This window comes from Triticum aestivum, chromosome 3A (assembly GCF_018294505.1).
Source record: "Triticum aestivum cultivar Chinese Spring chromosome 3A, IWGSC CS RefSeq v2.1, whole genome shotgun sequence".
Taxonomy (NCBI): domain Eukaryota; kingdom Viridiplantae; phylum Streptophyta; class Magnoliopsida; order Poales; family Poaceae; genus Triticum; species Triticum aestivum.
The window spans coordinates 543,121,388-543,134,966 of NC_057800.1; positions in this window are offsets into that span (position 1 = coordinate 543,121,388).

The following is a 13,579-nucleotide window of genomic DNA, read 5'->3' on the forward strand; positions in this document are numbered from 1 at the left end:
ATAAACATGATCCAATCATATTCATGCTCAACGCAAACACCAAATAACATTTATTTTAGGTTCAACACTAATCCCGAAGGTAAAAGGAGTGTGGGATAGTGATCTTATCAACCTTGGAATCATTTCCAACACAAATCGTCACCTTGCCCTTAACTAGTCTCTGTTCATTTTGCAACTCCTGTTTCGAGTTACTAATCTTAGCAACTGAATCGGTATCAAATACCCTGGGGTTACTATGAACACTAGTAAAGTAGACATCAATAACATGTATATCAAATATACTTTTGTTCACTTTTCCATCCTTCTTATCCGCCAAGTATTTGGGGTAGTTCCACTTCCATTGACCATTCCCTTTGCAGTAGAAGCACTCAGTTTCAGGCTTAGGTCTAGCTTTGGGCTTCTTCACGAGAGTGGCAACTTGCTTGCCATTGTTCTTGAAGTTCCCTTTCTTTCCCTTGCCCTGTCACTTGAAACTAGTGGTCTTCTCAACCATCAACACTTGATGCTTTTTCTTGATTTCTACCTTCGCCAATTTCAGGATCGCGAAGAGCTTGGGAACCATCTCCATTATCCCTTGCATATTATAGTTCATCACGAAGTTCTAGTAACTTGGTGATGGTGACTAGAGAACTCTGTCAATCACTATCTTATCTGGAAGATTAACTCCCACTTGATTCAAGTGATTGTAGTGCTCAGACATTCTGAGCACATGCTCACTAGCAGAGCTATTCTCCTCCATCTTGTAGGCAAAGTACTTGTCAGAGGTCTCATGCCTCTTAACACGGGCCTGAGTCTGAAATACCAATTTCAGCTCTTGGAACATCTCATATGCTCCGTGGCGTTCAAAACATTTTTGAAGTCCCAGTTCTAAGTCGTAAAGTATGGCGCACTAAAATATCAAGTAGTCATCATACCGAGCTTGTCAAATGTTCATAACGTCTGCATCTGCTCCTGCAAAAGGTCTGTCACCTAGCGGTGCATCAAGGACATAATTCTTCTGTGCAGCAATGAGGATAATCCTCAGATCATGAAGCTAGTCTGCATCATTGCTACTAACATCATTCAACATAGTTTTCTCTAGGAACATATCATAAATAAAATGGGGAAGCTATACGCGAGCAATGTAAATACTATCAGGACTAAGTTCATGATAAATTTAAGTTCAATTAATCATATTACTTAAGAACTCCCATTAGATAGACATCCCTCTAGTCATGTAAGTGATCACGTGATTCATATCAACTAAACCATGTCCGATCATCACGTGAGATGGAGTAGTTTTCAATGGTGAACATCACTATGTTGATCATATCTACTATATGATTCACGCTCGATCTTTCGGTCTCAGTGTTCCTAGGCCATATCTGCATATCCTAGGCTCGTCAAGTTTAACCTGAGTATTCTTCTTGTGCAAAACTGGCTTGCACCCGTTGTATGTGAACGTAGAGCTTATCACACCCGATCATCACGTGGTGTCTCGGCACGACGAACTGTAGCAACGGTGCATACTCAGGGAGAACACTTATACCTTGAAATTTAGTGAGAGATCATCTTACAATGCTACCGCCGTACTAAGCAAAATAAGATGCAAAAAAGATAAACATCACATGCAATCAATATAATTGATATGATATGGCCATCATCATCTTGTGCCTTTGATCTCCATCTCCAAAGAATCGTCATGATCACCATCATCACCGGCTTGACACCTTGATCTCCATCATAGCATCGTTTTTCGAATTGCCACTATTGCTTTTACGACTATCGCTACCGCTTAGTGATAAAGTAAAGCAATTACATGACGATTGCATTTCATACAATAAAGTGACAACCATATGGCTCCTTCCAGTTGCCGATAACTGTGTTACAAAACATGATCATCTCATACAACAAAATTTAGCATCATGTCTTGACCATATCACATCACAACATGCCCTACAAAAGCAAGTTAGACATCCTCTACCTTGTTGTTGCAAGTTTTGTGTGCCTGCTATGGGCTTCTAGTAAGAACCGTTCTTACCTACGCATCAAAACCACAATAGTATAGTGATTGCTTTTGATCTTTAGAAAGAACCCTATTCATTGAATCCGACTCAACTAAAGTTGGAGAAACTGACACCCACTAGCCACCAGTGTGTGAAGCACGTCGATAGAACCAGTCTCGCGTAAGCGTACACGTAATGTTGGTCTGATACGCTTCATCCAACAATACCGCTGAAACAAGAATCAACTAGTGACGGCAAGCAATATGTATATACTCACGCCCACAACTCCTTTCTGTTCTACTCATGCATATAACATCTACGCATAGACCTGGCTAGGATGCCACTATTGGGGAACATGGTAATTTCAAAAACATTCCTACGCACATGCATGATCCATCTAGGTGATGCATAGCAACAAGAGGGGATAGAGTGATGTCTACGTACCCTCGTAGACCATAAGCGGAAGCGTTATGACAACGCGGTTGATGTAGTCGTACGTCTTCACGATCCGACCGATCCTAGCAACGAAAGTATGGCACCTCCGCGATCTGCACACGTTCAGCTCGGTGACGTCCCACGAACTCTAGATCTAGCTAAGGTCGAGGGAGAGTTTTGTCAGCACGACGGCGTGATGACGGTGATGATGAAGTTACCGACGCAGGGCTTCGCCTAAGGTCTACAATGATATGACCGAGGTGGAAATCTATGGAGGGGGGCACCACACATGGATAAACAATCAACTTGTGTGTCTATGGGGTGCCCCTCTCCCCCATATATAAAGGAGTGGAGGAGGGGAGGGCCGGCCCTCTCATGGCACGCCCAAGGGGGGAGTCCTACTCCCGGTGGGAGTAGGATTCCCCCTTCCCTAGTTGGAGTAGGAAAGGAAGGAAGGGGGAGAGAGAGGGAAGGAAAGGGGGAGGCCCCCCACCCAATTCGGATTGGGCTTGGGGGCGCACCCTCTGATGGTGTCCTGGACAAGGGGGTACTCACCACGTCATCTCCCGACCAGGTGGATCGGGCCAAGGACCCCCATGGCGGTTTACTCATGTGCCACTTCGGGCAGCCCATGCCGCAATCAAGGAATATTCCACAAGACTTGATGATCAAGACAAGGACTCCTCTCCACCAACGTATTCGACTAGGACTCTTGTTATCCTAGGCCTCTAGTACATTATATAAGCTGAGGCAAGGCTAGTCGATAGATTATGATGACATTATTCATCATACCCTCAGGTTTTAGACCACAACATATGATCTCGTGGTAGATCAACTCTGTACTTGGTACTCCATCAATATAAACAAGAGCAGGACATGGGGTTTTACCTCCATCAAGAGGTCCCGAACCTAGGTAAAACATCATCTCCTTTGTTCATGTTACCATTGATCCAAGAATCCACAGCTCGGGACCCCCTACCCCGAGATCTACCGGTTTTGACACCGACTTATGCTGGAAACACACAAATAGTTTAAAAGTGCCATAGGCTTGGAAAACCCAAAAAAACAGTAAAAACTTGACGTCCGAACTAGATCAAGTGTTCGGTGGCAATCCAAAAATTGGTCTAAAAATGTGCTTCTGTCGTGCTTTAACATGACATGTCCTATCTCAAGACTTCAAGCAGGTCAACCTAGGGCTTCAACCTCCTATCTCGAAGGTGGGGTACTTCTCGTTAGGCCAGTTTAGCAAACTAAACTCTAGCGGCTTTGAGGGAGAAATTAGGCTCCTCGGCTATTGACCACACGTCGAAAAAAGGAGTGACAGAAAAAGACTTTGCAACTACTAAGAAGAAGAACACTTATTATAAAGCAACTCACATAAATTTAAGAGCCCCAAGTGATTCGGGTAAAAGAATTTTATGTATAATGATTGTATGTACCGAAGTACTTGTATCATATCTGTGTTCACCCGAACTTTAAACGCGTCTTAACCGACCGTTGGCTTATCCCTCTTCGGTCAAGGGCTGAAAAGTGTTATGTACTCCATCTGTCAAGAATGTCGATGGTGTTTCCGATAACCAGGCAGTTAGGCCATAAGGCTATAACAGACAAAGCACGCTCAGGGAACTTATGTTATATTGTTGATGAAGTGTAAGAAGCATCTTCGAAGAAAATAGTACCCCCACCGATACCTTTCTTCGGTTGCTCATTGTTACTATGAGACGTGTGCAATAGATTTCTTGTCTTATACTTCATGCAAAGAGTCACGGTGATCTTCACCTTTCCTTTTTACATTTTATCCTTTGGCAGGCACAATATGTTGGAAAGATCCATATATATATAGCTAATTGGGTGTGAGTTTTCATGAACTATTATGGTTGACATTACCCTTGAGGTAAAAGGTTGGGAGGCAATACTATAAGCCCCTATCTTTCTCCGTGTCCAATTAAAACTTCATACCCATAAATATTGCGTGAGTGCTAGCAATTGTGAAAGACTAAATGATGGTTGAGTATGTGGACTTGCTGAAAAGATCTTATTGACTCTTTCCAATGTTCTGATAAATTGCAATTGCCTCAATGACTGAGATTATAGTTTGTTGGTTCTCAATGAAGTTTCTGATTCATACTTGAAATTGTGATTGAATTGTTACTTTAGCATAAGAGATCATATGACAATATATATATTGTTGTTCTAAGAATGTGCATGATGCTCTCATGTCCGCATTTTATTTTTATCGGCACCTCTATCTCTAAACATGTGGACATATTTTTTTGATTTCGGCTTCCGCTTAAGGACAAGCGAGGTCTAAGCTTGGGGGAGTTGATACGTCCATTTTGCATCATGATTTTATATTGATATTTATTGCATTATGGGATGTTATTACACATCACAATAATTATGCCTATTCTCTCTTATTTTACAAGGTTTACATGAAGTGGGAGAATGCCAACAGCTGCAATTCTGGGCTGGAAAAGGAGCAAATATTGGAGACCTATTCTGCACAACTCCAAAAATCCTAAAACTTCATGGGAGCAAGTTTCAGAATATATAAAAATATTGAGCGAAAGAAGTACCAGAGGGGGGCCACCTACCATCCACGAGGGTGGGGGCGCGCCTACCCCCTGGGCACGTCCTCCTGCCTCGTGGGCGCCTTGGCAGCCCTCTGATGCCCATTTTCTACTATAGGAGGTCTTTCGTGGAGGAAAAAAATCGTAAGTTGGCTCATGGGATGAAACTCCACCGCCACGAGGCAGAACCTTGGCGGAACCAATCTAGGGCTCGAGCGGAGCGGTTCTGTCGGGGAAACTTCCCTCCGGGAGGGGGAAATCATCACCATCATCATCACCAACGATTCTCTCATCGGGAGGGGGTCAATCTCCATCAACATGTTCACCAGCACCATCATCTCAAACACTAGTTCAAATCTTGTATCAAATCTTTGTCCCAAAGCCTCAGATTGATACATGTGGGTTGCTAGTAGTGTTGATTACTCCTTGTAGTTGATGCTAGTTGGTTTATTCAGTGGAAGATCATATGTTCAGATCCTTTATGCATATTAATACCCCTCTAATTATGAACGTGAATATGATTTGTGAGTAGTTACGTTCATTCGTGAGGACATAGGAGAAGTCTTGCTATAAGTAGTCATGTGAATTTGGTATTCGTTCGATATTTTGATGAGATGTATTTTGTCTCTCCTCTAGTGGTGTCATGTGAATGTCGACTACATGACACTTCACCATTGTTTGGGCCTAGGGGAAGGCATTGGGAAGTAATAAGTAGTTGATGGGTTGCCAGAGTGACAGAAGCTTAAACCCTAGTTTATGTGTTGCTTCGTAAGGGGCTGATTTGGATCCATATATTTCATGCTATGGTTAGTGTCGGTGTCAAAACCGGCGGATCTCAGGTAGGGGGTCCCGAACTGTGCGTCTAAGGCGGATGGTAACAGGAGGCAGGGAACACGATGTTTTACCCAGGTTCGGGCCCTCTTGATGGAGGTAAAACCCTACGTCCTGCTTGATTAATATTGACGATATGGGTAATATTGACAATATGGGTAGTACAAGAGTAGATCTACCACGAGATCAGAGAGGCTAAACCCTAGAAGCTAGCCTATGGTAAGATCATATGTCATTGTTGTTGTGTCCTACAGACTAAAACCCTCCGATTTATATAGACACCGGAGAGGGTTAGGGTTACACAAGGTCGGCTACAAAAGGAGGAGATATCCATATCCGTACTGCCTAGCTTGCCTTCCACTCCAAGTAGAGTCCCATCCGGACACGAGACGAAGTCTTCAATCTTGTATTTTCATAGTCCAACAGTCCCGCCAAATGATATAGTCCGGCTGTCCGGAGACCCCCTAATCCAGGACTCCCTCAGTAGCCCCTGAACCAGGCTTTCAATGACGATGAGTCTGGCGCGCAGTATTGTCTTCGGCATTGCAAGGCGGGTTCCTCCTCCGAATACATCACGGAAGAATTTGAATACAAGGATAGTGTACAACCCTGCAAAATAAGTTCCACATACCACCTTAGAGAGAATAATATTTCCACAAATCTAATTTGCTAACTTGTTTCGGCAACACGACATTATGGCATGGCCCAGTGATTATTCGAACCGTTTCCTTAAACTAGCCCCGCACATAACACGAGGCAATTTTTTGACACGTCTTGTCAAAGCAGATATCGTGTCCCCTTATCACGGGATTCTCATCAATACAGGCGTGGGTAACCCAACCGCGCCATTGATTACGGCGCTTGGGGGATAAGCGAGTTTTACCAGGCTAGTGGGGACACATAGTTTCGTCCGCCCATATAAAGGGATAAGGATTCACCTCTTCATCCACGCCTTCTTCCTCCTTTGCTCATCCATTTTCGCACACTCGAGCTCCAACAACCAAGTCCACATCCTTTACCTCAACCTTTTCCAAACATGTCCGGAGCGGGAGGCAAATGGATGGCTTCCTCCATTACGGAGGGACATATCAAGAAGCTGCACGGAGCCTTATACTTAGCGGCGAATATCGCGCATCGGCTGCCCACTGCGGGGCAGATCGTCCCTACCCCTGAACCTCACGAGAGGGTAGTTTTCCTCCACCACTTCCTCCGCGGACTGGGGCTTTCCCTCCATCCATTCGTCTGTGGTCTCATATTCTACTACGGGCTGGACTTTCATGATCTGGCCCCGAACTTCGTCCTCAACATTTCGGCATTCATCGTCGTGTGTGAGGCTTTCCTCCGCATCCGGCCCCACTTTGGATTGTGGTTAAAGACCTTCAATATCAAGTCGAAGGTGGTGGGAGGCCAACAAATAGAATGCGGGGGAGCCATGGTGGGGAAGATGCCCAATGTTATATGGCTTGAAGGCTCCTTTGTGGAGACCATAAAGGAGTGGCAATCGGCGTGGTTCTACATCACCGAGCCGCGCGATGCCAAATGGGCGGCAGCCCCGAGTTTCGATCCGAATTCCCTACAGGGCTCACTTCCTGGAAAGAGAAGGGCTTGTCGTGGGGTTCATCGGTGGAGCTGGATGGACTCTAGAAATGTATCCGGAGTATGGCAAGCAAGAAGCTCAAGCTTGTCAACATAGTCCAGGTCATGCTCATCCGCCGGATCCTTCTGTGTCAACAACGGGATTTTAACTTGTGGGAGTTCGACCCGGCCCAGCACCAGACTCTGAGTGAGCTCTTCGATACGATGCATAAGGACGTCTAGAAGGTGCAATTCAAGGGCGCCGAGGTCCCTCCTTCTCTCGCCGAGGACCGCGGGCTAAGAGCGAAGCGCCTAGCGCGTTCTGTGAGTTCGATACGTCCCATAGGATATTTATTTCCCCTAGCTTAATCATGTGCGGGGTCTGATCTCCATGCCTTTGACAGGACTGGGTGGAGACGTCGGGGCAGATTAACTATCCGGCCCCTTTGCCCGAAGACACTGCGGGCGCTCTCCTGACGGAGATGCTAACTCCGGCTCCTTACAAGGTGCCGGAGAAGACCAAGAAGGCCAAGGGAACCCGAAAGAGTTCCCGACGCCAAGGTTTATCGGACTTATCGTCCGATAACTCCGTGGCGCACTCCTCCCCTGAAGTCGAGGAAGAAGATGAAGACACTCCCCCTCCAGTCGGGGGAGACAATAAAAGGAAGGCCGCCCCAACCGGGGGGGCGAAGGGTCCAAGAAGGGAAGGACTCTCCTTCCGGACTACTCTACCACCGCCGCCGAAGGCGAAGATGAGTGGCTGCCCAGGGCCAAGCCCCTGGGAAAATCGTAAGTATTCGGATACCAGAGTAACTCATAGCATTCCTTTGTCGCACTGCTTCTCCTAACGCTGAATTATGACTATGCAGACCGCCACAAGCCCGTATCAACGTATCATCGGACGGCTCCCTGGGCTCGTCGGATATGGATAGTGATCCACTTCCGACCGCCACCTCCCCTTGCCCTACGGACAACGCCGAGGTATTGTCTCAAGAGGCACCGGGTCGGGGGGAGACAGTCCCGGAGGCGCCTCAAGGCGACCTTCCGGACTCCGGGAGCAGAGGGGACAAGGCCCCCGAGGGCTCCGAGTTCGGCCCTCAGCCGAACACCGCGTCGGAACCTCCAGCGGTTCCGGACGGGTAGGCGGCCTCCTTCCAAGATGGGCAATACGCCTTTGCCGGTGACCTCTGTCCATCCAGAGGCACCGGACAATCTGTTGGGAGCTCTTCGTAGTGCTTCCATCGACGAGGAGCACCGCACTATTATGAGTGCGGTGGTCCAGAAGGTTTAGTCCACCAAGAGCGGATTGGCTGAAGCCTGTGCCAGCCTTCTAACAGGCTTTGAGTTAAGTGTTCGAAATATAGGAAAAATATTACCGCATAGACAGTAGCCCCTGATGCTCTGTTCGGTGTTCAAAAAAGAAAAGCCGAATAGAGGATCAAATAATACCGCAGGAGTCTAACATAATTATGTCTGTATGTGTATGCAGGCTTCGCTACTTGCCTCAGCCGCACTAACTACGGAGGTCGTGACACTGAAGCAGGACCTCGAGGGGTCCAAGAAAGAGCTCGGCCTTGCCAAGAGGAAGCTCGAGGAGAACAAGGGTAAGTAATACCCTGTCTATAGATATGTATATATAAAAGAAGACGCGATTGCAAAATGACATGATCATCGTATATTTGCCAGGGGCCACGACCGAGGTGGTGACCCTGAAGCAAGCGCTATCCAAGGCCGAAGACAAAGCGGCTAAGGAGCGCATCGAGCGGGAAAGGCAAGAAGCTCGGGTGGGCGAGGTGCAGCAAGAGCTCCAGGCTCTTGTGACGAAGCACGAGGCATTGAAGCTTGACTCGAAGATACAAGAGTCTGAGCTTGCCACATCCCTTGAGAGCGCAAAGAGTGCCAAGGCCGAAGCCCAAAAGGCCCTCCAGGAGATTGACGCGATGAAGAAAATAGCGGCGGGTAAGGCATTCTATATGCAAAGCAAGCATGTGAAAGTAAGTTACCTATTGCTTACCTGAATCCGTAGCTCTCTAGGAGCATTCGCAGATTTGCCCTGCAGCGTGTCGGATGCCCCACAGTTTTACCAGGCCGAGGAGAGAAGCTCAACGGAGAAGCTGTTCTGGTCTCAGTATACTAGGACCGAACACCCGGTGCCTATGAGCGACCAGCTGAAGCAGCTGGTCGAGCTACACAAGGCGGCCGAACAGGCCATGAAAGGGCTTTATAGTCCGGCTGTGGCCTGGCGATGCCCTTCCGAACAGCTACTCCGGCCTGGTGAGGCGGCTTGTGGAAGCCTTCCCACGGCTAGAAGTCGTCAAGCGGTCCGTCTGCATCGAAGGTGCACGCCGGGCTTTCGGCCGTGTGAAGGTGCAATGGGCCAAGCTAGACGCCGTGAAGCTGATCAAGGAAGGACCGCCGCAGGGCAAGGAGCATCGTACCCCCAAAATTTATTATGAGGGTGTCCTGAAGGGTGCCCGTCTTGTAGCGGACGAATGTCCAAAGGATGTAATATTTGAGTAAACTTGCTCGTGTGATCCTGTATGATGAAAACTTGTTTCATATGCGTTATGCAACGCTTGTTTGAATTTAAAATATTACCTTCTGTTTGGCTATTTATCCAATCTAAGAGATGGCTAGTCCTCGGCTTCTGCCCCCATGCCGCGAGTGCTGGGGTGTTTGGGATAAACCTGAGCACTCTTGTTCCCATGTTTGGGTCCTTCGAGGGAGGTGCTCAGCACAGCGAACAAGGCAACCAGACTAATAATGCTTTATCACTCTCACTTAGCCATAGAATTCTATAATTTTAAATTTCAGCGAAGCCCCTGGTATTCGGAAGGCCGAATTTGGGGCGTGATACACGCCTTTAAGCCGGACAGGACCGGCTCCTCGCTCCAAGCGACATAAGTCTTTAGGGACTCGAAACCTCGTCGAACAGCGACCAGTCTCTCGCCTTATCACGACAGCCAGTTTTAGCTTTCTCTACTGAGGTGCTTAGCCCAGCAGAACCGGGGCACAATCGCAGTAGTTCTCCTAGCGCTACCTTAGCCGATAGAGTGGAACGTAAGGTACCAAAACATAGGAGCCAGGGAAACCCAACATTTGACCAAAGACATGATTCGGAGCTGATGCATATAATGCTATAAGTTTGGGGTGACGCACTTGTGAAAGTGTTCGGACTTCTCACACCATATTGTGGGGTACTTAAGCCCCTAGTGTGTTGGCCGTACCAAAGTGTACGGTTGCAAGGTGTCATTAATGAACACACATATATATAACAAGAATGCAATAATAGTCGTAATGTTATGCGTTGTTTATTCAAAGAGGTGCGTTAAAGCAGAATGATACAGATAGTGCGATAAGCAAAAAGTAGGACTATGTCCCTTCCAAGGGCTAGCTGGGGAATAGTATTAAAGCGAATATTTCACTCGTTATTGTAATCCACCTAGGAGTTCCGTGGTGTGACATAGCTTTCTGCCTCTCTTGGTTGCTGCATCATGTGTTCGGCAATCATGCTGCCGGACAAAGTTTCCAGAGATTAAAGTCTTGAAAGAGAAAAATGGCAAAGCGGGAAGCCCCTAGTGCAGTTTAGGCCGCCTCTTGGAGCGTGCCGTAGTTGTGCCCCCCTCTCCACCTGTGCCCATGGTATTTTTAATGCGTAATTATGTACGCGTGGCACGGATTTTGCCGCTTGGCTGGGACTGGGGTGGGGGCCGCATTGCTACGTGAGCTCAGATTGCACCAGGCGGTCTAGTTGACGATTTCTCCGAGCACGCTTGAAGGTGTCCGGGTCTTGAGGCGTGAACTGGTGGATTGCCTTGAGAGGCTGCTTTGCACTTCTGCTGCAAGGGTCGCGGTGTGCTCCTTCGTTTGAAGAGAGCGCTCTGTGTTTCCATTAACTGTAATAACCCCACAAGGTCCTGGCATCTTGAGCTTGAGGTATGCATAATGCGGTACCGCATTGAATCTCGCAAATGCGGTTTGCCCGAGCAGTGCATGATAACCACTGCGGAACGGGACTATGTTGAAGATTAATTCTTCGCTTCGGAAGTTATCCGGGGATCCAAAGACCACTTCCAGTGTAATTGAGCCTGTGCAATGGGCCTCTACACCTGGAATGACGCCTTTAAAAGTCGTTTTTGTGGGTTTGATCATTGAGGGGTCTATACCCATTTTGCGCACTATGTCCTGATAAACCAGGTTCAGGCTGCTGCCGCCATCCATAAGGACTCGAGTGAGGTGAAATCCGTTAATGATTGGGTCTAGGACCAGTGCGGCGAATCCACCATGATGGACACTAGTGGGGTGGTCCCTGCGATCAAAGGTGATTGGACAGGAGGACCATGGGTTGAACTTTGGGGCGACTGGCTCCAATGCATATACGTCCCTGAGCGCACGGTTCCACTCCCTCTTTGGGATGTGGGTTGCGTATATCATGTTCACCGTCCGCACTTGTGGGGGGAACCTCTTCTGTCCTTCAGTGTTCGGCTGCCGGGGCTCTTCCTCGTCATTGCTATGTGGCCCCTTATCTTTGTCTTTGGCAATTAATTTGCCGGCCTGCTTGAACACCCAACAATCCCTGTTGGTGTGGTTGGCTAGCTTGTCGGGGGTGCCGTGTATTTGACACGAGCGATCGAGTATATGGTCCAAACTGGACGGGCCCGGAGTGCTTATTTTGAATGGCTTTTCCGCTGACTGAGATTAGAGCCTTTGAATCTGGCATTGACTGTCGTATCTTCAGTATTATCACTGTTAATGTGGCGCTTATGTTTGTTGCGACGTGACCTGCTATTGCCGTCCTTGGTATCCGAAGTACCATGTTTCTTTGACATATTATTACTGCGAGCCAGTCAGCTGTCTTCTCCTGCACAAAAGCGGGTCATGAGTGTCGTGAGGGCTGCCATAGATTTCGGTTTTCCCTGACCAAGGTGCCGGGCTAGCCACTCGTCGCGAATGTTGTGTTTGAAAGCTGCTAAGGCCTCTGCATCCGGACAGTCGATGATTTGATTTTTCTTTGTTAGGAACCGAGTCCAGAATTGCCTGGCCGATTCTTCTGGCTGCTGAATTATGTGGGTCAAGTCATCGGCATATGGTGGTCGCACATAAGTTCCCTGAAAGTTGTCGAGGAATGCGGCTTCCAGATCTTCCCAACAGCTAATGTACTCTGCTGGCAGGCTATTAAGCCAATGCCGCGTTGGTCCTTTGAGCTTTAGTGGGAGGTATTTGATGGCGTGTAAATCATCACCACGGGCCATGTGGATGTGGAGGAGGTAATCCTTGATCCATACCGCAGTTTCTGTTGTGCCGTCGTATGATTCAATATTTACAGGTTTGAAACCTTCTGGGATTTTTTGATCCATTACTTCGTCTCTAAAGCATAAGGGGTGTGCGGCGCCTCTGTATTGGGCTATATCGCGACGCAGCTCGAATGGGTCTTGCCCGCTGTGTTCGGCCCGGCCGGATTTACTTTTACTGTATTCGGCGTGACGTTTATCGTCTCGCATAGTGGCGTGCCCTCGTGATCCGTAGATCGATCTTGCATGTTTTGCTTTGTCCTCCAATACGTCTCGCAGGTCTGGTGTCTTTCCCCATGCTTTTTTATTTGAATGGCGTCAGGATGCCGGCTGAGCTTTCGGCTGGAATGCCTCTCTATCACGGCCACGAGGTGGCCGATCAGCCGCGTCATATGCTTCTTCCTCTAGTCGAGGTAGCAACCTGCATTTTGGGAAACTCTTGCAGGGGCGCTCGAGTTTATATTCCTCGGCCGCGAGGACTTCAGTCCACCTGTTAGCTAGCAGATCTTGATCAGCTTGAAGCTGCTGCTGCTTTTTCTTAAGGCTATTTGCCATGGCCATAAGCCGGCGCTTGAAGCGCTCTTGTTCGACGGGATCCTCTGGCACGGCGAATTCGTCATCGCCGAGGCTTGCCTCGTCTTCGGAGGGGGCATGTAATTATCATCCTCCGCTTCTCCATCTGCCGCTCTCTCAGGAGGGCTGGCTCTTCCATCCTCCTGCTCTAACTCTTGTTGGAGGGGGTTATTGTTGTCTTCGGCACTATCCGGAGTGTTATTACCTATTGTGCTGGTATCACCACTTTTGCTTTGGCGGGACTTAGAGCGGCGCCACTGACGTTGGCGTTTGGGTTGCTTCTTGGAGGGGTCATCCTTTGTTGTCTCATCGCCATTGC